Below are 24,571 nucleotides of genomic sequence, written 5' to 3'. Positions count from 1 at the left end.
TGTGCTATCAGCATCATCTTACACCAAATCCAAAACACAGCACTGCACCGACTACTAAGAAAAAAATTAACTCTACCCCAGCCGAAGCCAGGACAATGTTTTCACAGCTATAGGTGATTTTTTTTTTTCTTTTCCCTGCTGAATACCTTTTCAACATCATAGTCTGTGTTATTTCTTAAATAGAAAAAAGTAATTGTTGTTTGTGTTTTAGGAATCTTGCTTACCCTCTGATGTTCAGTGCAAGATTCATCTTATTCAAGGGTAATAGCCAAACACTGGCTTTGTGAACCTGCTGTGAGAGTGTCTACATGGAACGTTGCAGTGTATTCCAGTGAGATGGCAACAGCAACAAAGATCTATGATACAGCTAAACTGTTCTTACTGCTTAGAATTTGCCTGGGTACCTCTAGAGTGTGGTAGTTCACTCAGGTAAAACCTGTATCTGTATTTCCTTTCCTACCAATGTTAACAATACAAAAATTTCCATAGCAAGAGAAACATTTCCTTTCACGTGCATTCTCATTCAAGACTGCCTGTTTCATCCATGCTGTAATTTCATCAATCACTATCTTCTTTCCATTGAAAAGGAGTTGCCTATGAATACAGATGGTACACTTTTTGAAATTACACAGATACCTGGACAGTCAAGAGCACCAGAAAATGCAAAAAAAGCATCGGCAGTTTCCCAGACAGACAATAAACCAGCATAGCCCGTATCTTGGTGTGAGCCAGGGGAGTCAAACAGCACTGCCAGCTCCCACTGCCTAAAAGGAAGTGACTCTTCAAGTATTCTGGGATTTTTTAAACTTAATCAGGAACCTTTCTCTATAACATCTGATTTTTAGTTTTAAAGACATTTGCATGCCTCTGTAGATTGAAAGGGGAAGGAGAAGAGTAAATCTGGAAAGGTGGTCCTGAGTTATGTTGTTATGGAAGTGTATTGCAGCCTCCCAGAAGTGCACAGAGATATTATCTTTTTTACAGGAGAATATCCAGCATCGCACAACAGTGGAGTGCTGTTCACAGGATACCAGAGATTCTGACATGCAACATAGCCAAAGCAGAGTTTCAACAGAAGAATCAAGTTTTAACCTCTGTTGAATCTTTGGTTTAAAGTTTTGTCTGGCTTTACTGTTTTCTGAATAAATTTATTTTAGTTTGAGTTAAAGAGCTTTGATAAGCAGAGAAAAAATATTTAGTTTTATTCTGTATTTCATAATCTCTGTTGGCCTTATTTCTGAAAGGCCAGGGAAGATTTATTTTAATTTTGTGTAGTATTGTGCATTTTGTTTTATTTATTTATTGTGTTAAAAGATTTCAAACTTTTTTCACATGGATGTTTTAAAGAGTAGCCAGGAGAGCTCCTTTTTGTCTTCAAGTAACTTCTTAGCTCCCCAGTAAAGTATTAAAAGAATCAGATTCATTACTCTTTCAGTTTTAGCAGAAAAATTACTGCTGATGAATAATAAATATTTTGCATTTGTAAATCTGCCTGGAACCAGACTATTCTTATTTCTACTGTTACAAAAAGGCCTACTGTTTCTACTTTTCAAGACATGTTCCCTTTATGACTCCTTATGAGATTTAATACACTTTGACATCCATTGGGTGATGAGCACTTAACTTGGTTAGGCACCTTTGAAATCCTAGCCTTACATTCTGAAATGCTAACTAGAACTGCTCTTTGTGGAAACGTTAGCTGTGTAGTGCTCAGCCTTTGTGTTTACAGTGAGCTGATACACAAAATCCTAAGGACACCTAAGATGAAAACGTATTTGTTGGTAATCAAAACTGTGAGCTTTGTCATGTTTTATTCTTAGGAGATGCCTAGTATTGAATTCAGGCACACTTACTTGATTTTAGAATAACTTGGCTTGTATTTGGCTTGTATTTCACTTTTAGGAATTGGAAATGAAACTATACTTATCCCATTAAGACATATACATGTGTGAGACATCTTTCCTCTAGAGTTTTTAAAGCAATCAATAGTCTGTACTTCTGTCTACAGAAAGCTGTTCATTTTCATGTCAACTTCATAAAATAAAATAAAAAAATACATTTATTGAAGTCTGGTTCTTTAATCAAGATCTATTACCTAATCAAATGACATGAACTTCTGCTAAACATCCAGCAGATTTGTTTTGGGAGTTTACCTCAGGAAAGACAAAATATAAAAGTAATATCTCAGTGATCCAGAGCTGAACGTGGTTTATATCCTGAAACAGCTGAAAAAGCTGTTCAGATTATATTCAGATTATTTACATAGAAGAATAAATATGAAATATTTATTTATAAATAAATACAAAATATTTATTTATACACAAAAGAATTGAGGATGACACAGTGGTGAGAGATGTTGGCAGTCCTGTGAGGAATCTGGGAGCTGTGTCTCTCCTAACAAAGTCAGTTGTAATGTGAAGGCTTGGGGATGACTGACATGCATGGTGGAAAACTTCTCTGTAGATGTGATTTGACAGTTTCTAAAGTCTTTTAATCTGTTGACCTATTATGGAGATGGACCATGGGCTCTGAGTAAGGCAAGAAGCCAAGCAAAAGTCCCTGGTGTAGTAGGCTTTTTTTTTTTTTTTTTTTTTTTGTTTTGTAATTTTTCTTGTAGAAACTGGTTGCACTGTTTTCAGACAGCCTTTTATCTTGCTCTGGAGGCCAACTTTAAGTGAAAGAATTGGGAATGTTAACCTTTGGTACCTGTTTTATATGGTTTTGTTCTCTGTTCTGCTCTCACAGCAGCCACTGACTGGGAGGAAAACAAAGATCCTTTGTCCTTTATAACAATAATACTTTTTGAGTCTCACCAATAAAGTGTGTGTTCTTAGAGGTTTTCTCTCCTGATGTTGTGTTCTACCCTGTTTGGGCTGCCATGAGAGACAACATCAGGATGGGGGCAGAATGTGGAAGGCTGATTCTTGGATGAGCAAGCTCTTCTGCCTTTTGTTACATCAGCCTGGTAGATGAATAGTGAAGTAGCATCCTTTATATATGACGGCAAGGTGGATGCATTTTCACATGTACATGTGAAGTGGGATCAAAATGAATATTTAAGGGCCTTGCTGAGATGGTGCATCAGCTTTTGGATGAAATGTGGCACCCAAGGGCCTTCAGGGAAGGGTGTTGTGTGGCTGAGACTAGGGCAATTGGAAGAGCCTTATTCCTCTCGGACAGTCCTTGGAAGTGATGTAATAAATTAGTTGAGATGTAGCCAAAGATATCCTAATTGCTTTCAACAGAATAGAACAGCTTTGACCATTGTGGCTGAATTGCTTGCCAGTATTTGACTTTTAAATGACAATCAGAAACTGGAATTGTACTTTGAGTCATTCATACTGTTTTGCCTGCCAGCAGTTAGTTAACCTCTTTTGCTCTTTAACAGCTCTTCCAAGGGCTATTTCAAACCTACAGTACCCAGAATGGTCCATTGTTGCCTTAAATGATGAGGAATTAAATCATGACCTTTCTATACAGTGGTGGAAAACTAGCAGTTTTAAGCAACGTTTCTCATCACATACGTTTTCAATACTGAAAAAGGACATTCCCAGTAATGTAAAAATAGCTTCTCAAATTTTCTTCTGAGGAATGAGCAGTAAAGCTGAATGGGAGCAGTTTGTGCAAGATATCAGTTGAGGTAGCTCTTCTTGACCACTACAGTATGGCATATATCCACACCTTCCCTTCCTTACCGAGCCTTTGTGTAGTCAGTGCTCCCATTTAACCCAACAGTTGGTTTTCCTGGCTAAAAGTTGACAGGGTGAGCAGCCTTATAGGAAAAGTGAGTGTGGAGTGGGAAGGAAAGGCAAAGAACTGAGGAGGCATAAAGGAGGGACGGGTTTGCTTGTTTGTTGTGGAGTGAGGTCTCTGCACAGAATTAAACAATTTTATGTCTGCTCCTTTCTGACATTTGTTTTTGGCCTTCACTCATGAATCAGCTTCCTGTCTTACTATCTCACATATAAAATTTAAAGAATGTTCAGTTTTCTCCACAACCACCTTAATGATTAGTTAGTTAATTAAATAGCACTTGTAAAGCAGTTAGATATTAATCAAACCATTAATCATGTAAAAAATATATTATAAAACACCTACTCTAAGTATATGTTGCAACGACTGCTAAACTATGTTTCATTCATTAAGAATTCATTAAGAGTTCATTCACAAGAACTCTGCCATTCACTAATGTGCACCACCCATTTTGTTTGGCAGTTTTAGGTGTTATGGAACAATCCCAGTCTCCCTGATGTCAATGAAAAAATCCCCTCTGACGTCAACAAGCACCACAATTTATCAGTTAATTGTAAAATAACCCAGTTTAGGTTCCCTGATAAGACTCTAGAGCCTAGGTTTATATGTATGTTTAGAAAATCTCAGTCATTAGACTTAAAAGAATTCCCTCCATTTTTTCCTTGTATTACTTTTTAATGTGAAAGATGAGAATAGATTTCATATACACCTCACCTACTATTACTTTTTCACTAGTTTTACATTTGTGGTGCCTTCACTGTACTAATTTTTTCCAATCCATTTAATCATTCCTCTATCATAAACATTTAATCAGATTGACCTGTGTGGGAAAATAGTGGAAGATTGGTGAGGAAGATTATAAACACACTCAAGTGACCTGCAGCTAAGGGCTAAAAAAAAGCATATATCATACTAGTTGTTGCTTAGGCTTGTGTGTTGGACAAGTAGAACGTCTGTGTTTTGATAAAATAGGCCTTGTGATACACTCAGAGGCACCCTTTCAAACATGCTTGAGATTCCTGCCCTGCTGTGGCAAAGATCAAAGCCCAGTGGTAAACTACACCTGTGCAAATCCCTGAAATACAGGTGGAAACAGCAGGTCCAGTGATCCCTTAGCATGGACCAGGCTCCGCAGTGCCTATGTCCCAGCTTGTGTGCCTGTGCCCAGATGTTGCTTCAAGGATCCCCCGGCTGGTGAGGTAACAAAAATAAATTTACCCTTTGCATTTCATCTGTGGTTTTGTGGTTGTTCCTGCATCTTGCCTGTGCCAGCTCGCACAATCAGGTTCTGAATGTTACTTGTCCTTGTAGGTTCATCAGTAGCAACTATCAGAGACATACCCACTCACTTTAAGATACGTACTTCTCTCACACTTCTTTTCTAAACAGAGTCAATGTTACCTGTGAGTACTGCCCAAGTTTAACTAGAAGGCTGAATGTATATTCTCATTGTCAATCATAAATTTATCAGGAATGTCTCATGCTTTTTTTATGAAACAGATTTCATTTCTCGAGTGCTTAATAAATGTGAATAGTACATATTCCTTAATCATATCAGTAGTTTCGGTGTCTTTGTATATTCCAGAGAATGTCAGTCATAAAGAGAGCCAAGATAAGGTCTTCAGTGTTCTCCTGTTTCCTTCTGGGCTACTGCTCGTTTTTCAAACATAAATGCTTGAGTGACAGAAAGAAGCTAATGCCAGATTTGCTTTCTTCTACTTCTTGTAAGTCTTGCTTTAATTCAGCGTGATCCACTGTTTCACAATAAGATGATTACATAACTTTGGGTACGTGATCTCCCTATACATTTAACTCAAACCCCATCTTTTTTAATAATGTTCTTCTACTACTTTTCTGATATTAACAACTGGGAATTTGCAGCCTTAGTTCTTGTTCTAGCTGCTATGGGCTTAATGCATTGATTTGTGGCCTTCCACTGCCCAAAATCCCAGGTATCTATAACACCATGTTTTCCCTCAATGAATTGTGTTCTCAAATGAACGACAAAGAAGCAAAGAACCACAAGACTGTTGATACAGCTATATTGTGGCAGAATATACATTACTAGGAACAATGGGTTATTTGTGCTGCCTCCGATGCTGAAAAATCTAGATTCATGTTATTAAAAATAATAAGGCACAACATATATTACAGCCAGTGGACTCATTCAAATAAAATTCCTATTACAGTTGCTCTTGTCCAAACACATACACAAACCTAATCTGTCAACAAAGAGCTCATAAACAAATGTTGCTTTGTAGTGGACCATGGGATTGTCGTTATAGAATTGAAGGGATCCCTCATTTAACCTGCCTGGTCTAGTGGTCAAATCTGTGAAGACATGTAGATATTTTTTCAGAAAGGTTAGGTGACAAATCTTTTGGAGCGTATTGACACTTCTGTATCAAGTAGTTGTAAAATGGTGTGAGACATCACTTTCCAGAAGATAATGATAAAGTATATGTAACTTCCTGTGAGATAAATGTATATTAAACTAGGAAGCTTGAAGGACAGCCTTCATGCAAAGGAAAAATGATATTTCATTGCATTGACACTTTCCTGAAGGATCTGGCATTCCAAAATTTAAAAGCTCTATCTGCAAATCCCAGAGAGAATTCTGCAACATGAAAAATGGTTTTTCACAAAGTAAATTTTATGTACTTCCTTTTATTTAATCCATTTTACTACAGAGGCTCTAAAGCGTAAGCAGAATTGCATAAAACCCTGTCACATGGAACATGTGACTACTTATGTGAAGCCAGTAATTTTATCTAGTAAAAAGAATATTTAATTCACACAGTTGTTTCTGACTGTGTTTACTATGTAACTGTCCTGGTTTCAGCTGGGATAGAGATGCTTTTCTTTCTAGTAGCTGATACAGTGCTGTATTTTGGATTTAGGATGAGTATAATGTTGATAACACACTGATATTTTAGTTGTTGCTGAGCAGTGCTTACACTAAGTCAAGGACTTTTCAGCTTCTCCTACTGCCCTGCCAGCGAACAAAAAGCTGGGAGGGGGCACAGCTGGGACAGCTGGCCCAAACTGGCCAAAGGAGTATTCCATACCATATGATGTGCTGAACAATGAAGATAGGAGGAGATGGCCAGGGGAAGGCAGCCCACTGCTCAGGGACGGGCTGGGCATTGGTCAGCAGGTGGTGAGCAATTGCACTGTACGTCACTTGTTTTGTATATACTTTTATCACTATTAGTATTTTCCCTTCTTTATCTGTCCTATTAAACTGCCTTTATCTCAGCCCACATGTTTTACCATTTTTCCAGTTCTTTCCCCAGTCCCACTGATGGGGAGCAAGTGAACGGCTGTGTGGTGTCTACCTGCCTGCCAGGTTAAACCACCATAGCAACATGAACAGTCTGTACTTAGAAGTGTGCAGGAATACCTGACTGAGAATTGATGAGCAGATCAAAGGACCAATATACAATTTAAATTGATTAGCTGATTGCTTGTCTTCCTGACTATGGAGGTCAGAAGTTGCCAAGTATTAGCTTATTCAAGCTTATTGGTGAAATCAGCATCAAGTGGGTAGTGCAAATTTTTTCATCATCTAAATAAATATTCACCTTAATGAATTCACAGTTGCAAATTAGGTATTTGATCTACATAATATTATTCTTTAATCAATTATTGAAGTTTAAGTAGCTACACTAGTTTTATCTGGCCTGACCTATTATGTGCATTTTTAATATGCTTGTGATTGTGTTACCTGCGTGCCATGCTGGAGACATCATGGTAGGCTGTGTGTATTTGGCACTCCCATGTGAAACCTTAGCATCTTCCAAACTGCTCAATGTTATCGTCTTTGAGGACTTTTTCCTTATTTGGCTTCTTTAGAAAAATGATACCTGCTTCAGCACTTCATTCTGCCCACTAGTCTTCATCTGTCTCCAGAGCTAGAAGAATAAGAGCCAGGACTAGGTGGAAATAGAGCCTTATAATGCTATTTACAGTTACACACAATGTTTCTGTGGAAGTTTCTGCAAAGGAGAAATAAACTGAAGGGATGTGTATGATGCAGACACAAACCAATTCACAATTCACATATTTAAAATGTCAATATATAGCTTGAAATGCAATCTTTCCCCATGTACCTTTGTTAGCTTCACAGAGTCATAATGCTTACAGTATGGTTATAATAATATAGCCAGCCATGCTGTATAGTGGCCATAAAAATTGACACCAGCTCATTTCTGCTCCAAAGACTTAGTATTTGCTTAAACTATACAAGAGCAATAGACATCTGCGCAGTTCTGACTAAAAGTTAAAAGCAATTTAAAAAAAATCTATAATTAAATCTGTAACAATTTTATTATTTATGTATTCAAGCTTCTTCTGCAATAATTCTATTATTCTTCAACCTGACTTAGACATGTTTCCCATACCAACACAGTTGTTGTTTGTGATAGTACAGAAAGCACTAGGGGTTCCAGGAGACAAGGGTAATTCAAATGTATGCCATTCTGGTGTGTACTGTTAAACTGACAAAGCATTTCTAAAGCCTCTCTTTTTCTATATCGTTTCTGTATGGCTATTTTTTATATAAGACCACTCTATGGGTTGTGCTTGAGAAACTTGGGAAACTTTTGCTTGCTACAAAATAACAGGCTTCTCTGATAGATTATAGGACCTACAGAAAAAAAGAAAGTGAAAGATGTGAAGCCTCTCTTGTGCTCATTTATTTACACTCTGCCATTAACTAATTAAAGTCATACCGATCCATAAGACTAAATTGACTGAGGCGCTGGGAGAAGCTGTGAAGGAAATGTAATATGATAAATCACTTACAAATGGCTAACAGTAACCTCTGGTGACAAGTCAGAACGGATAGTTTCCTTTTTTCCGTAATGCAACTGCATAACACGCAGTGTGACAGATTTATCTGGGAAGCACCTGCTCAGTACCACTTTCACGATTTTGATTTTACAAGGGCTTTATGCTAACTGTACCCATGTGTATGCTAAACCTGAAATGCTGCAAGTGTAATTCCAGCAGTTCTTTAGCTTTTACATCGGCTTCAGAATTGCAACCAGGTCTGCAAATTCATGCAGCTGATAGAGGCCATATTTTGAAAAGTCAGTCACTGTATCTGTGTTATTAAGGGTGATTAAAAGAATGAGATTATCTTCTCATGTTAACTCATCTACTGTGGGGCCCAAATCAATGAATGAAGACAGCTGACATGATTCTCTCCACCTTTGGTTTGGCCCATTCCTGATACAACAGTGACTGAACTGTTCATGAAACAGCTGTTTCATAAAACAGCTGACTTAAACGTCAGTGCAGTGCTCTGCAACAAACTAAAACCAGTGGTGGCTTTACCTGAAGCGTGCTGCAGATAACTGCAGAGGGATTTACTGGCTATGGCTAACACCCCTTCCAGCTGCCCAGGCCTTGTGCAGGAAACCATCCATTGGCATTGGATCACAGCAGCCACAGCCTAGAGCTGGTGTACGATACCAGTGGTGGTGTCAGTACAGTGGCCTCTGGACTGTTGCAGCTAAGAAAGACTTGGAACGGTTCCATTCAGCAACAAGCAACAACCCTGCTACTGAGGCAGTGATTTCTGCTGGCCCAGCAGAGCAGAAGACTGGCAGCTCCAATCACTTTAGCTGCCAGGTCTGAGTTTGGCTGTGACTGCTGTTGGAAGCCTTGAGCTGCTCTGACTGTGCTGGTACTACCTCCCATTGCATAGGAATTACCCTTTCAGAAACAAATCCCCAAGCTCCCGGCACCACAGCTAACCAAATTACTCAATGCAGTCCTTCCTAGTGAACTGTGGAAGATCTTGTGTGCCCTTACTGATGAAAGCCTGGCTATGGGAAATGGAGCTATGGAACCAGAAACTCCTCCAGGGAATGGCTGTGTTAACTGCTGGTGAGTGACGCTGGTTTGAGCTCTTAGCCAGTTCACCCCACAGTAAACAGCCAGCCTGAGCTGAAAGAACAGTTAGGATTTCTGGGTGGATGGATTTAAGGCAGGAACAATGCTCACATTACAATTCCAATTAACCCTGCAGTGAAGAAAAACCCACTGATGCAAAACGTCACTCAAGAAAAATACATATTGGGATTTAAGCCTGGAAATAATGGCGACCATGGCGATACGAAAACTTTTCCCTCAAGGCTCCCCTTTTTTTCAATATTATCTCTGTTTTAGTAGAGCATAACGACTAACAGACCTGAGGTATCTCACCAGGTGGAAACCACACATTTGGAGCATGGGGCAGGTGCCTATGCAACGTATGGGTCTGTTAGGGGTTTTCACTGCATAGTCACAGTTATGGTGGTTTAAGACAAACGCCATAATGCCAAATGTCCCCCTCGTCCTTCTTCTTCCCCCAGTTTATATACTCAGCATGACATCCTATGGCATGGAGTAACACTTTGGCTAGTTTGAGTCAGCTGTCCTGGCTGTGTCCCTCCCAATTTCCTGTGCCCCTCCAGCCCTCTGGCTGGCAGGGCCCAAGGAACTGAAAAGTCCTTGATTTAGTATAAACATCACCCAGCAACAACTAAAACCATCAGTGTGCTATCAACATTGTTCTCACATCAGACCCAAACCACAGTGCTGCACCAGCTACTAAGAAGAAAATTAACTCTATCCCAGCTGAAACCAGGACACACTAATTGTACCGCAGAGGTCAGCCAGGCCCTGACTTCACCTTGTGTCATTTGTCCAAAAATTTTTCCTCTGTGTCTCCACTGTTTCAGAGGAGTCAAAGGCTACATCACAGAGGAAAATGAGAGGTGAATGCACAATAATGTCACCATTGCCCTCCTTGCACAAAAATGAACAAACCCTTGTTTGCTGGGCGCTGCAATGTAGCTGTGCTGTAGCTATGAGCTTTTGTGAAAAACAGTCTCATTTCTAATGTATTTCATGTATTTCTGATCCTTTTCCATACTTGAATTCTGTAGCGGGGGACAGGCGTACCTGGGAAGCCGGTGCTGGTTACAGGCACACATGGTGACAGGTAAATGATTACTTGTTCTCTATCCCCACCTCTGAGCTGGGGATTTTCCACTACAGTGTCTTTGCTTAGGGAAAGTTTTAAAATGGCAGCAGAGTCTCAAGCTGTCTGATTTTAGTGCTGATAGAATGGTACTCGATTTGCTTGACTAAGGAAGCTGCTGGCAAAAAATGTTACAATTGGCAATTTACTTGTCTCCATGCATATTTTGGCTCCCTATCAACTTTCTGAAGTTTTTTTCCAGACAAATGCAGAATAATCAGAACATCTGCCATGCAGGCAAATGTGAAGTTGATAAAAATATTTTATTTATACAGCCTAATGCAAAAATGTGGTTTGATATGTTATGAATGTCACTTCTAACACTACTAATTAAAGCTATAATCTCATTGTGGAATTAAAAGAATTTTCTCATTTACTGGGACTGTATTCTCTTTTTTAAATCCAGGTTTAGGGTTTACAGAATCAGAAACATTTTCTACACAAACAATACTAAACACAGGACATCTTATAGGAGTAAATATTTAAGGCTTACTCCCCTTCTCACTCTCAAATATGTAACTTTACCTCCTCTTTTAACACTATAAAAAGACACAGCTCTAAACAAGATTTGTCAATAAGATGCCTTCTGAACACGGATCACAAAATTGAAAGATGGAAGTAGTCTACATTACTAAATTATGGCAGTTCAGTTGCCAAATATTTACACCCTTACAGGCATTCTCTTTTTTTTTTCCTAATTAAACAAAAAAACTTCTATTCTTACTCTGTATGCAACAGGTTTATATTATGTATCATTTTGCATAGGTTGTGCAGGTTTTTTTTGAAAGACTATCATAGTCTTTCATATCATATTTGACTAAATATATAGCAGTCTTAAACGATACAAATATATTTCTAACCTATCCAGACTCTTTTATTTTTCATCTCAAATATGTAAAATAAGTAACACAGTAAAGGTACTATTCAATGCAAGTAAAGACATCAGATTCTAACTCTTACTGCTAGCAGACTGCTAGGAAAAGTAACCCAACCTAAAAATAATTTGTAAAATGTAAGTCGGAAAAAATATAACTTAAATGCAACCTTGGAAAACATTAGAAAAGGATGCTGATTTAGTTCAACAAATCATCCCTATGTGACAAAGCTTTTAAATGTATATGTATCTATATACACAGCTTAAGCTGATGCTTAAATCTCATTTATTTGAATAAGACCTAAGCATATGTTTAAGTTCTTGGCTGAATAACAGCCCTAATATAGCTGATTCATAAAGCCAAAATCTAGGATGATATAAAGTAACTGACATTATAACTTCAGCTTTCCTCATCAATTTGAGCTTCCAAATTTCATCTGTAAAGGTGGCTCAGGAATCTCTAATTAGCTGCCGACATTTGTGCCTAAGTAGTAAACAGGGTTTGGTTTATTGCTAACAGCAAATAAAGAGTAAAGCCATAACAAACAAACAAATAAAAAAAATTAACTTCTTTTACTGATGTAAGCTTCATAAAATGATGAACCATGTGATTCCAAGTGACTGGATAGAAATCTCATATCTTTCTGTATAGTTCCCAATATTAGTTTAGATTTTTAAATCAAAGCTTCTTTGAGACTTCCAATTTTCTGCTACAATGTGCAAGACAGACAGTAATGGTTTGCAGGGATTTTTTTGATTCTGCTAAATTTTCAAGTTTTCATACATCACATATGTTGCTACAATAATTCCCCTGGAAATTAGTGAAGTCACGTTCATTTATCCAGCTAAAAATTGAGCTTCTTATTTATTATAATACCCAGCCAAATTCACATATATCGAAAGTTCAAAAGTAATAATACAGGTGCATACTGATTTTCTAAATGTCTTCTTTATGTATAACTATTAAGTGCATTTTTTCTACTTTGGTTTTTCGGGATTGTGATTTTACTTCAACACTTTTTTAAGGCTTTTTGTCCCATTTTTTAAATTCACTTCAGCTCTTTTATAAGGGAATCTGAAAGTAAGGGATACAAAGAAGCAAGGACCATTACATCCTCTTAAACAGGCAAGAATCTGTAGTAGAGGAAAATTTACATTGTTACATTCACATAGAAAATTTAAGAAAATATTTTCCAAAAATTTACTTGCTAAAAATCTAATGCCACAATGGGTTCAAGTGTTTATTTTTACCTTCTACAGCCTGTTGTATTTAACATTTAACATTCAAAAGTAAAATTGCATTTGTTAGCTCAGATGTTTCCTGTCTGCTCTTTAAGTAGATCCGTTTTAAATGGAATTTTTAAAAAACACATGAATAGTCAGACTGGCACTGTGAAGTATTCACTCCTGAAGTCAGTGTTTGCACCAGGAGTATGCTGCATGTGGCTCAGCCCAGTTTGGAAGTACCATCTCTTAAAATCACAAGTGATGGGTTAAAACCTGCCTGATAGTGTCAGGTCCTACTGTATTTCCATAATAAGAGCTTTCTTCCCCACTAGATGATACTTCTGGGACAATAAGACTCCCGGTTCCTGCTTCCCTTTATATATAATGTAGCTAGCGAAATACATGTAATGCTTCTACGGGGCTTCAAATATATTAGCTTAAGAGTCTATAACAGTTTTGAGAGATTTGGATTAGCTCTTTGCTGTGTTTTATGCATGCTTTAAACAACTTGCTTTAGTTTTCTTGACTCTTTTGAAATATATTTTATGTCTAATTTTTCAAGGTCAAAAGGTGCTAGTTAGACCACAAAGGAAAATCAGTTATCAAAAGTACTACTGTAAATTAATAAGCTTTAGTATATATGAAAAAAGCTTAACTGCCTAGGGTTTAGTTGTTGATGAATTTTCTCCTGGTAAAATATTCATAAAAGACACATAGATAAGCAGATTCTTACTCCATTCCTTCAGTCCTTAAATAAGTTTATCCACTTGCAATACATTTATGTCAGAAGTTTCAACTTCAGCTCATGACTAACACTGCCAGCTGTCAGAAATAAGTACGTTCAGTTTTCTTTTTGTACAGTTTGTCCTTTGCACAAATGTCAAAACATGGTATTGGCTCCCACATAGTAATTTTCTTTGTCTAGACAATTAAAAATAAGAACTCTACAGTTAGTTGGTTTTAAGTATTTGACTAAAAGCCCCACCCAGACTGAAATAACACTGGAACAATTTGATCTCTGCTTAAATGAAAATCAGCTTCTTTCCCAAATCTGCATGAAGAATACTCAGCTTACCTGCTTGGATTGATACCACCTGTACTTATCCACACACACAAGTGAGAAGAAAGACTGCTTCAAGTTTAAAACCCAGCTTAAATCAGATGAAGTGTTATGGAAAACTATCCACTGATGTCAGGCAAAAAGAAAAGGGACTTGAGTACTCTGGGTGGAGGAGAATTTGGGTTTGGAGAGACTGAAGCAGTGGAAAGAAGAGAAGGTTAAGAGCATTTAAACAGTCATCGCAACGTAGATAACTAATGAGGGGACAACAGTAACAGAACCCAGAGCCCCTGACTTCAGCAAATCCAAGGTCACTGAGCAGCAAACAAGAGAATTACGACCGGGGGAAACAGGACTCCGGGATGCAATCATAGTTGCTAGAGCTCCTGAACCACAGATGGGTGCAGTGAGGGGGTACCACTGAGCACACAGTCAAGGTGGATCTAATTGGGAGACGACGCCAGAAGCAAGAAGAATATGATGAAAATCAGCTGCATGTTTATGGAGAAGGAAAGGGAAAGCCTTTCTGAAGTAATTTCTATCAACATAGAAATCTCAAGCATGGCTTTGTAAAAAATTTTTCCTCTGCTGCTTTTGCCCTTTAGAGCTCAGAAAGGAGAAAAGCAGATAATATATGGCCAATATTCACAAGACAACTGTCACCTGATACCCGTAAGGAAAGTTTCTAACAAATGTAAAGTAAGAAGCAGCAAGAATAAAGAATGAAGCCAATTTGCATCAGAATCACAGTTTTTAAGTATATACCTCCTATATGAGCATCTCCAGATGAAGCCATACTTCCTGAAATTTGGCACACTGAGTATTGTGCCATTTTACAGATTTTTCACCTGAAAATGCTGTAAATATGATGTGAGTTTTAGGCTGCTTGTGGTTTTCATGTTTTTTCCTGATGACCTAAAATTTTTTAAACAGCTTTTGGTTCACTATCACTTTAGCATGTAATCAGTAATTCTACATGCATTTTGTTTTGATAACATATTGAGAAGATGGGCCTTTAAAAATCCCCTCAAAAGGAGGAAGTTATGTTTTATTGAACATCATCATATCCATTTATAAATTATTCTTATGCTTCTGTCACTTTTACAGTCTTCTGTCTCACTAAGAGTCTAAATCCATCAATATAAACATAGTATCATAATATAGAATGGTTTGGGTTGGAAGGGACCTTAAAGACCATCTAGTTCCAAGCCCCCTGCCACGAGCAGGGACACCTTCCACCAGACCAGGTTGCTCAAAGTCCCATCCGACCTGGCGTTGAACACATCCAGGGATGGAGCATCCACAGCTGCTCTGGACAATGGGAACACCAGGGCCTCACCACCCTCACAGTGAAGTATTTCTTTGTTACCTAACCTAAAACTGCCCTCCTTTTGTTTAAAGCCATTACTGCTTGTTCTGTCGCTATGTGCCCTTGTGGGAAGCCTCTCCAGCTTTCTTCCAAGCCCCCTTCAGGTACTGGAAGGCTGCTGTAAGGTGTCCCCAGAGCCTTCTCTTCTCCAGGTGAACAACCCCAACTCTCTCAGCCTGTCTTCACAGGAGCAGTGCTCCAGCTCTCTGATCGTCTTCATGGCCCTCCTCTGGACTTGCTCCGATTGGTCCATATCCTTCTTACGTTGGGGGGTCCAGAGCTGAACTCGAGGTGGGGTCCCACCAGAGCGGAGCAGAGGGGCACAGTCACCTCCCTCGCCCTGCTGGCCACGCTGCCTTTGGTGCAGCCCAGGGTACGGTCAGCTTTCTGGGCTGCGAGTGCATGTTGCTGGGCCATGTCCAGCTTTTCAGGCACCAGTACCCTCAAGTCCTTCTTTGCACAGCTGCTTAATCCATTCTTCACCAGCCTGTACCTGTGCTTGGGACTGCCCTGACCCAGGTGCAGGACCTTGCCCTTGGCCTGCATGAGGTTTGCATGGGCCCCCCTCTCGTGCCTGTCTGGGTCCCTCTGGACAGTGTCTCTCCCCTCCAGCATGTTGACCACATCACACAGCGTGGCGTCATCAGCAAACCTGCTGAGGGTGCACTCAATCCCAGTGTCCATGTCACTGATACATTTACATACCAATTATGCCAATTAATATAATAATATGATGTAATTAATTATACACAATTTTAATATACAAATTTAAATACAGTGACACCCATCCCTAATTACAAATTTTAAAAAGACTTTAAAATGGTAAAGTTTGCAATGATATATAGAACATTTCCTTTGATATTTATATAAAACCTCAAAAAAATTAGACTGCCTTGTAATTATTACAGGATTCTTAAGTCTTTATATTTATAATCATTTACTCCATGTGATTTTCCTTGTTCATCTGACCATAATCTTGATCCCCTAAAATCTGAAAATGTTTTCAAAAATCAAATAACATGCCGCTGGACAGCTGCAAACTTCTCTTTTTACAGAAAGATCAGTTTTCACAGCATTCTTTTCATCAGAATTCCACATACACCTTTTAAAATTTACAGACAAAGTCCACATTAGAGATTGTAAAGTGGGCAGGAAAACCATGATCAAAGTGAGGAACCAACTGGATTTTTAACTGTTCAATGTCAGAAACTGGGTTTTTTTAACATTAACAGTTTCCAGAGGGACAAAGTATTTCTGATCTGCACTGAAATATGGCATCTTTTACTTCACATTAAGAAGTAGTTTGTTCTTGTATGAAAAACATCCTGGCTTTCCCTTTCAGTTTTCCTTCAGGAAGCTGAGGATGCAGTGGTTTATAAATGGAACACTGTTTTAATCTCTAATTTATGGACATTTTACTAATTTACATGAAAACTTTTAAAATAATGAACAATTTATCTGCTACACTGCAAGGGACATTTTGCTACTCTATTGCCACATTGGAGCTTTTCTAACCAGCCTTAATAATTTAACTGCAAACCCCAAAATATATTGGTACCTCCACAGCCTCCCAGCATTCACAGACCACCAACCTGAAAAAAAGGCATCACATCCACTCTGTAACTGCTACTTAAATTCCTTAAAGTTTCCTTCTGCTGGTATAGGGGAATGGAGAGAACACTCAGGTGTGTAAGCAGTAGATTTTGTCTCTGATGATTAACTGCTTCAGCTGCATGGAAAGGAACATGTTATAGAAAGTCTGAGCATTGGAAACTTATGCAGAAAGATGCCAAGATACTATACTTATTTTTTAGTTTAAAGATATGCTTTATGCTTCCACTGCAATCAGTGGCATATTTGACTGTGACATCAACTGGAACAGGCAGGGTAGGTATTCTGTGTTGCTCCTACACCTGTGTGAAGGTGATAATGATTATTCTGACATTCTGAAACATGTAGCTTTTTTAAAGCTCTGGTTTACTGAACCAAAAGAATCCTGGCTTATAGTAATGTGTTTTAGTATATGTACAAAGAAGCTGTATGCAATATATGCCTCCAGATTTCCACATTGTTTCATCCCCAGTATATGTCAATTTGTATCTAAGAATGCAAGAAAGCACATAACAAAGGGCCTTATACTGCTCCAAGAACTGAAAAAAACTTCAATTAATTTTGTTGCAGAGATTGCTGAATTCAGTGATCTCATGTGCACCACATTTACTGTAATAAATGAAATTCTTTGGACTGAAGTCTAAAGATGCATACTTCAACTTAGTAGTAGCTTCACCAATGTGAAGGTGTTGTACTAAGGAGTTAAAGGAAGCCGGTATTCCATTCTCTATTCTTTTGCACAGCCAGATGAATAACTATTAGAACGATTTCATACTACTTCCAATAATAAAGCTTCTGTTTCCTACAGATCAAACTAAGAGCTCATACGAGACTGAATAATCTCCACAACGATACCATGAGAATGATCTGGGGGCCCCAGTTTTCAAATGAAATGGCAACAATATTTTCAGACCTGTCTGATTTTCTGAATGAATACAACTTTATAGGATTCATCTGTTTTCCTTACAACTTGAGTTTTGGCTTTTACACCTCTGACAGGGAGAACACAACTCTAAACTTTCTGACAAACCTGGACCAAGGTGCGAATTATTTTTGTGCCAAAATCAGATTTTTAGTGAAAGTCATTAAGAATATTTGCTTTGAGGTTTCTATCAAAACCATGATGCCTTTAGCTGGGTTTCCTCTTACATTTTTGTTTGCATTGTCAGTGTATGCAAACCTTATGCAAACTGCAGCAACAAAGTCAGAACTCTTGCCAACAAAAACTGCTGAGTTTCACACAGCTTTAAATATTTTACAAGGTCCGAAGCTTTGTTTGCTCTCATTTGAAAGAACTGTTAGGATACTACTCACAGTTTGCCTGACCTCAGCCTGTAATTTGGAAGGTTTACTCTCAGGCATACCTGTAACTTTCCACTTCACACTCGGTCTCAACTATTTATGAAGAATCAAGTGGACAAAAAATGGAAAGAGAGTCTCAGTCCGTGTCAAAAATGGCATTGTTGTTTCCAAGTCACTGAGAAGGTAGGAAAATAGTTATTGAATGCTTACAAATGAACGTACTAAATGATAAACAAAGCAATATGCTGTGTGGGGCTTGATGCCTATCACACTAGTGAACATGATGATCATCACTGTAAGAACCAGTCCATAGCGTGTAGGCTAGAAAGCTGTATTATCACAGATTACATCAGTCTGAGAAACACGTAAATAATTTCATGAAGTCTAAATGCACGTAATGGGGTATACCAACTCCTAGTTTGAGCGGAACGTATCCATGTTTATCTTCCCAACTTTTTAATTTCTAAGAATCACTATTGAAACAGTGATAGCAATAATTATCAGTAACAGTTTTGTAACTCTAAAGACACTGCACAGTTAAAGAAGACCTGGACATTTAAAGAAAAAGTAGCAGTAGGTAAGTGGCAAGGAACTCTGAGAAGATTTTCATAGGCAACCAGAAGAAAACTGAAGCTACTACATATATTTATACACCTATCAGCATTTGTAAAAGGCTAACTTTATATTGCTAGAAATAAGGGAATCAGCTGCCTAGGACAAAAATGTGAATGCTGGTAGGAAACATTTTAAAGATCTCAAGAAAACTATGGAAAACAAAGACATTATTTTTTGGCTAAATGGACAGCAGCAATAATCTGTATGCAGTAAGAAAAATAAACTAAAATCTGGAAACTTTAGAAAACTGGTAAAGAAACCAACAACTCTAAGAAGAAATCTATGTTCCATAGGGACAAGGACAATAATGAGATTTTCCATACAATAGGAACAAGCAATTGATAGAGACTGTGACCACACAAATACGGTTGAATGTTAGTAAAAGACAGCATACAGTTATTATTTCTGGGTTTTATCCTCAGAGGAAAAAAGGGGGTGATTTGTATATTCCAGGCAGATAATTATACAATTTCCATGCAAAACTAGGCAAGGATATCATACAAATACTAGAAGGGTTGTGTGGAAGTTTATGTCAGCAGGTTAATATAATTTGCATTTGAAGGTTTTAAAGACCTGAGAGTTATCTGAACCATAACTGTTGATTTTCAGTAACTGTTCGAACACTAGGAAAGTTCCAGTAAACTGGAAGCAAAGCTAACGTTGAACATGTATTTAAAAGGTGTGCAGTCCAGATAATTACATATTTACCAACTTGAGACTGATTCTAACAAAATCAATCATGGATACAGCTTAATTAATACAGAATTTTTTAAAGATACTAAAAATATGGGCTGTCAATAGAAATATAATGAAAATAGAGCCTGACAACCCAACTGACCATTTTTTTGCTGAGACTCCAAGACTGAAGTACTACTTCTAACACCTCTGTATGACAACTGACTCTGTAGTGTGCAGGATTCTGACTAACGCAAAACTAGGGGTTATTGCAAAGGTTAATTTGCAATTGGTTAATTTGAGCAATGTGACGTTTAATACGAATAAGATAATTTCTTTCCCTGGTAACTGTTTACTGCTATTATCAGTTATCTGGAAGAAAAGGTAAAATTATCATTGCTAAAACCTGTAGATGACACAGTTTGGACAACTGGTAAGCAATGACAGAGATGGATCACTGGTACAGAATGCAGTCACTTAGTAAAAATGGGTACACTCAAACAGCATGCGATTTAAGACTGCCAGTCATGAAGCTCTATATCAAACTACATTAGCAGAATGGACACTTTTTCATCTTACAACCTCTAAATTAAACCATCTAGTAAGAATCATCATTTTAACTGCTGGGTGTGGGAAAGCTAATCAGCATGAGTGAGATTCCAGCCACAGAGATTCCACTTTTGTGGAAGATATTATGACATCTGACAGCTAATTTTAAAAGCTGCAAATAGTAACACAGACTTGCAACTCTATTGCAACCCAATAGTAACAACAATACACAGATAGCCCCTTTACCCTGGGTATTCCCAAAAAGGACAGGAACAATCTGCCTAGGTTCTGTCTTTGCAAGATTTGAGAGGCAAATACATGGGTCATACAAAGCCTTGTGCTTTAAAGTTCTTCCTGAGACAGGGAAATAGGGAAATCTCTCCATGCTAGAAAAAAATGCTGAATTGTAATAAAAAAGTTATGAAGAAAGTTATGAAGAGCCTTGAATCTAATGAGATGGCAGATGGAAAAGTTGCAAATATGGGAAGAACATGGTCAAACAGAGTGAGCGGAACATAACTTTCAGTGACAGCATTTTAAAAGGGTCAGCTCAAGAAAAAGATGTTGCAGTAGGCAATGCACAGTGTACCTGAGGCTGGCTCTAAAGATATACAACTGAGAATGGTAAGAAAAGGGGGTACTGAAGGAATAGCAACAATAACAGCTTAAATATGTGAGACAAGGAAGAAGAAATATGAATCTCCCAGTTTGCACAGAAATAGAAAAGCAGAAGTGTAGACGGCTTACAAAGGTCAATCAAAATTGAGATCATATTTCCATGAAAACTGCAGATGTTTTCCAATGCTAAGCACTGAATGCGTAACACTGGGCAGAGAGGTAATACTGTCACTAGTGTTCAGATAACAGAAAGACAAAGTGGTTACGTCTGAGGAGCAGGCAGCTTACAAATCCTTCTTAAGCCCTCGTACCTCAGATCTGAACTAAATTAATCCTGCTATCAAAGACTCCCAGGGAAAAAGACTCTTGTCTGAGAACAGTAAGGCCTGGCATTACCACCCTTGCCACCTTCTCCTTTCGCCCTTACTATGCTTTGTGCTCATGCAGCACAGTAAACAAAGCAGCAAGAGAAGTCACAGCACAGACACAGACAAGACCACTGCATGAAAGCTTTGCAGAACAGTGTGGGAGGTGGGCTCAGCTGGCCTAGGAGTTTTTTTAGCAAAATAGTGGGGTAAAAACCAAACAAACGTGAAGGAATCATGGGAAGTTTTGTCATCTGTCCATTGTATCTCAAAAACAAGTACTTCTTTCTTTTCCCTTATCTCATATGTCCAACCCATGTATCATCTTTTCTTCCTTCTTAGCAACTCCCGGACACCCTTGTTTTCCTTACTGTACTCATTTTCAGTTCTATTTTCTTATTTCTCAAAATCTTGTCTTAAAAAATTCTCCTAGAAATGCTTTCTGCTCTTTTCTCTTCCTGATTATTTCTCCTTACCTCTTCTGTGGCCATCTGCTGTGTTCTTTCAATCCTATCTATCTGCTTCAAATAATAACCTTTTTAGGGTAAGAAAATGATCATATTCAGTGGTTCATAAATGTACATTTAGGCTTATGGGCATGCATTTAGGTCACAGTACTGGGCTGCACAGTCTTAAAAAGTTTTCCCCATCGAATGCAGCAATGGAGCTGGCTTCTGTTCACAAAGTGTCCTGCTAATCAGCCTGCTCAGAATGGAAATGATCTGCTGTGAACAAAACAAACAACTTACTACATATTAACAATTATTAATTACAAAAACCTAGAATTCTCATATTTGCCATACAGATAACTATCAATTTTATCTATAAAAATGCTGAACTATATAACATTATTTCAATTTACAACAAATATTTATGATTTTTTTAAGATGGTTGCTCATAATTCAAATTATTTTATCTACATATTTCTCACTAGAAATGTAAAAAAGCATCTTTTCGGATTAAAATAAAAAGATTAGATAAGATTAGGCTGGGCTGAAAAAAGCAGATTAGTTATCTTTAGTAAAGTAAAGGTTATACATTTCAACTACCATAAAGAATTGCAAAACTTCAGTATGTGTAGGGTTAAAGGGTGGAAATGTGCTGTAACCTGCAGTGGAAATTTCCACTGCATGCTTTATTAGCAGAAGAATGAGCCATACCCATGGTAAGGGGTGTGTGTGTGTGGTCTCTTCATAAACACATTGGAATGCTGTGTCACATTATTTTTTCTTCCAGCCTCCTGACCAGTTTTTGGTTTTGGTCTTCCTGAGTTTTCTGGGGTCACAATGCACAGATCCACTAAAAACTGTGAGGCATTTGCCTAAGAGCAAACTGCAGGATCATATTTTAGCCTGCTCTGCTCTTTCCTCATACTGACACGTTGCAGTCTTTGTAGTATTCCCCAGTCTTTCTCACCCATTGACTTAGTCACCCTTTCTTCTTACAGAAAGTAGCTGTTTGCCTTCTTTTAATTCTGTACAGCTGACACTTAATTATGGTTATTGGAAAAACAGCAAGGTTCTGGGGACAAGCACTGTTCTGTCTGTTAAACAGCAGTTCCTGTGCTTCTAAACTAGTAATCTTTTAGAGGATAAAAGAGGGAAGTTAGAAATACCTGGAGAGAAGTCACCTAGAGTCCCAAGAAGCTCAGTACTGGAACTTGAGGCGTCTGGTTTGTTTGTCAGTGATTTGGAAAAGGCCTTGGCGTAGCAAAGCAAAAAAGTGAGCAGCATTGTTATGCTTTTTCTTGACCATTTCACAAGAGGCTGCAGAGGAACTGCAAAAATACATGTTTGGCTGGGGAAAGGACAACCACAAGATAGGACAGGTTACCAGAAAATAAAGTCACTAAGTATATGTACAAATATGAGCTTAATTGAGCTTCTGGCACTTGGGGAATAAAATCTTAGTCTATGTGGATAGTTTTCTCAACACATTAATTCAGTGGGAATCAGAACATTACACAATGCTCTGAATTATTAGAAGAGGAATAAAGAAAACATAGATGGTTATCCTCTTTACAAATCCATTGTATTAATGAATTCTGAATACTGTTAACGGTTCTTTCTCACTGCTAAGGAGCATATACTGGAACCAGAAAAGGTATTAAAAAAATGAGTGACAAAGATAGTGGGAGATATGGTTTTCATAGGAAGAGAGCCTGAGCAGAGTAGGATTTTTCTTAAAAAAAACCCTCTGAAATAAAACAAAATCATGACTTGACTGAAAGTAAATAGAAAACAATCATGGAATCATAGAATGGTTTGGGGTTGGAAATGACCTTTAAAGGTCATCTAGTCTAACTCCCTTGCAATGAGTGGGGACATCCACTAGATCAGGTTGCTCAGATCAACCTGACCTTGAATGTTTCCAGGGATGGGGCATCTACAACCCCTCCAGGCAACCTGTTCCAGGGTTTCACTACTCTCATCATAAAAAATTTCTTCCCTATATCTACTCTGAATCTACCCTGGTTTAGTTTCAAACCATTACTCCTCGTCCTGTTGCTACAGGCCCTACTAAAAAGCCTGTCCCCAGCTTTCTCATAAGCCCCCTTCAGGTACTGGAAGGCTGCAGTAAGGTCTCCCCAGAGCCTTCTTTTCTCCAGGCTGAACGACCCCAACTCTCAGCCTGTCCTCACGGGAGAGGTGCTCCAGCCCTCTGGTCATCTTTGTGTCCCTCCTGTGGACCCACTCCAACAGGTCCGTGTCTTCCCTGCGCTGAGGGCTGCAGAGCTGGATGCAGTACCCCTGTGGGGTCTCACCAGAGCGGAGCAGAGGGGCACAGTCACCTCCCTCGCCCTGCTGGCCACGCTGCCTTTGGTGCAGCCCAGGGTACGGTCGGCTTTCTGGGCTGTGTGCACACGTTGCCAGCTCCTGGACAGCTTTTCACCCACCAGTATCCCTAGGTTCTTCTCTACAGGGCTGCTCTAAACCTCTTCGTCCCCCAGCCTGTACTGATACCAAGGGTTGCCCCAACCTGGGTGCGAGACCTTGCACTAGGCCTGGTACCTCATTTCACATGTACCTATTTCCCAAGCTTGTCCAGGTCTCTCTGAATGGCATCTCCTCCCACAGCTTGGTGTGATCTTAGAATTTGCTGTAGGTGCACTCAATACCACTGTCTATAACGTTGATGAAGATATTAAAAAATAGTGGTTCCAGTACAGACCCCTGAGGGACACCACTTGTCTTTGATCTCCCTCTGGACATGGAGCCATTGACTGCTACTCTCTGGGCATGACTAGCCAATTCCTTATCCACTGAACAGTTCACCCATCAAATCCTTCTCTGAAAAATATAGGGAGAAGGATGTTGTGGGGGACAATGTCGGAGGGGTTCCTTTCAGAAGTCCAGATGGATGACAATTCCCTCAGAATTCTGGGATGCGTTTCATCAGCTTCCATGGACTTTTGTACGTTCAGGTTCCTCAGGTGGTCTCGGGCTTGGTCTTCTCTTACAGTGGGAGGGACTTGGCTCCCTGACTCCCTGCCTTGAGGTCCATCTACTTGAGAGGTGTA

Source organism: Falco peregrinus, chromosome Z (genome assembly GCF_023634155.1).
Source record: "Falco peregrinus isolate bFalPer1 chromosome Z, bFalPer1.pri, whole genome shotgun sequence".
NCBI lineage: Eukaryota > Metazoa > Chordata > Aves > Falconiformes > Falconidae > Falco > Falco peregrinus.
Note: the sequence above shows the minus strand (reverse complement) of the source record.